This window comes from Nansenia antarctica (assembly GCF_963989245.1).
Source record: "Nansenia antarctica genome assembly, chromosome: 8".
In the NCBI taxonomy this organism is placed as follows: Eukaryota; Metazoa; Chordata; class Actinopteri; order Argentiniformes; family Microstomatidae; genus Nansenia; species Nansenia antarctica.
Window position 1 is genome coordinate 50,552,579 of NC_137678.1, and position 2,500 is coordinate 50,555,078.

A 2,500-nucleotide genomic window follows, 5' to 3' on the forward strand; every position below is an offset into this window, starting at 1 on the left:
GAGAGAGACAGACAGAGAGAGAGAGAGAGATAGAGAGAGAGGGGGGGGGGAAGAAAAACAGAGATAACATTAAAAGGCCAGTGCACACAGAGAGTGCCTCTTGATCATGTTCGCTAACTACGTTGGTCACGACCGTTCGCTTCCTGGCAGCGGTTTGTCGATGGAAACAATAGGGTGGCGGTGGCTTCAGCAGCGGTCGGGCCAATTCCATCTCTGTGAACCACTTGTGCGCTAAATCAAATGATTTCCTGTACGCCCGATCAAACAGAATAGTCTAAGAGATACAATTACCCCATGAAAGTCATTTCCATCCCCGGCTTGGCCTTTGTCAAAAGGCCTAGTCCCTTTGCTGTGGGAACAGAGACAAGAGAGAGATACTCTTAGTTTCAATGTTCCTCTGTTATTGACAGAGGCAGCACAGCTCTGGGGGCTAGCGCTGTGTGTGACGCGGCCAGGCTTTTTAATTAATCTGGGTAAATACGGCAGACATTTGCCTTGAGCCCCGGTGTCAAAATCAATATAGCTTCACACGCTGCTGGGAAACAAATGATAGCGCTGTGACCTCCTCCTGCTGTCCCTCGTGGCGTGCGAGGGAGACGATTGAGGGACGGACGCTGCCGAGGACAATACAGGTTTCCGGCAGGTTCCCGACGCACACGTTCGCTTTTCTCTTACACACGTGCACGTGCACACGCACACGCACCCACACACATGCGCACGCGCACGCGCACACGCACACGCACACGCACACACACACGCACACACACACAGATAGACGCAGACAGACAGACAGCACACATACACACAACCACACACACACACACACACACACACACACACACACCTCCAACTCACCAATCATAAATCTTTATGCAGTGTACAATACACTCTGACTATCCAGTACAAACTCCTTCTAACCAAGAGCCACTGTCTCTCTCCTTCTCTCACTCACATCTCTTTCTCTCCCTCCCTCCCTCTGTCTCATCTCTCTCCTTCTCTCTCTCTCTCTCTCTCTCTCTCTCTCTCTCTCTCTCCCTCCCTCTGTCTCGTCTCTCTCCTTCTCTCTCTCTCTCGCTCCCTCCCTCTGTCTTGTCTCTCTCCTTCTCTCTCTCTCTCTCTCTCTCTCCCTCTGTCTCGTCTCTCTCCTTCTCTCTCTCCCTCCCTCCCTCTGTCTCGTCTCTCTCCTTCTCTCTCTCTCCCTCCCTCCCTCTGTCTCATCTCTCTCCTTCTCTCTCTCTCTCTCTCTCTCTCCCTATCGCTCTGTCTCCCATGGACAGCCGATGGGGGTGACAGAACATGTGACATATTCATATTCATCATGGCGCTAACGGCCATTCGAGAGCAAAGGCGACGTCACAGGAGGCTGGGCTGACCCTTAGCCAAGTGTTCTAGAGTCAGCCTTGTATCATCAGTGTTCTAGAATCAGCCTTGTGTCATCAGTGTTCTAGAGTCAGCCTTGTATCATCAGTGTTCTAGAATCAGCCTTGTATCATCAGTGTTCTAGAATCAGCCTTGTGTCATCAGTGTTCTAGAATCAGCCTTGTGTCATCAGTGTTCTAGAATCAGCCTTGTGTCATCAGTGTTCTAGAGTCAGCCTTGTATCATCAGTGTTCTAGAATCAGCCTTATGTCATCAGTGTTCTAGAATCAGCCTTGTGTCATCAGTGTTCTAGAGTCAGCCTTGTATCATCAGTGTTCTAGAATCAGCCTTATGTCATCAGTGTTCTAGAACCAGCCAAGAACAGGTGACCCTTAGCCAAGAACAGGCGGCGCCAGCGCAGCGTTAAAGAGGCCCAGTAGGTGGCGCTGTGCCGCAGCGGCCGTTATGTACGAGTGTGAAGGACAGAGCCGCCATCTGGACCGCTGGCGCTCACAGAGAGAGGTGCGGCGACAAGATGACAAGTTGACAACGATGGTGCTTCAACCCACACTGCTGCTAAACCACCCAGTTCTGTTAAAGGCCCGGCCCATCTTATCCACTGGTTCGGTTATTAAAAACAGGAGGAGGTCGGTGGTTCTCTGGTTCTGGTTTTTAGCATTAAATATATTTTTTTATATCTTTGCACTCGATCAAGTTTCGGGACCCTCCTTTCATGACTTTTCCTAGATATGTGCGTTCTACCACCCAGTATCCTTACATTTTCTAAATCACATCAGGATAAGCTAGTATAAAGCTAATGTAGCTGTTTTTCCGTGTAGGAAGCAGACTATTTACAAGCGGCCAACTAGTGGTCGTTGTGTGTAAGTAGCAGCTTGAGAATTGTAAAGAGGCGGCTCTTTTAGTAGGTAAAAAAGGCACGGCTGTTCTAATGTCAAGAGAGACATTGTGTGCGGGACGTTGACGTCAGCAGTTAGCCATGTAGCGTTAGCGGTGTAGGCAGAAGGAGGATGGGTGGATGGAGTGACATAAATAATTGGACTGAAATTGTAAATTTCACACTTCCACACTTCCACAAGGCCTGCTGCCTTTCCCCCTCTCCCTCTGAGTGGTGCTGGAGCCC

The 2,500-nt window shown here is 49.8% G+C and overlaps 1 protein-coding gene across 1 annotated transcript in view; it reads right to left on the reverse strand.

Moving 5' to 3' along the window:
- The window catches only part of magi2a (membrane associated guanylate kinase, WW and PDZ domain containing 2a), a gene marked incomplete at both ends in the record, with an annotated part of 222,049 nt that overhangs the window by 59,353 nt on the left and 160,196 nt on the right, over positions 1-2,500 (reverse strand).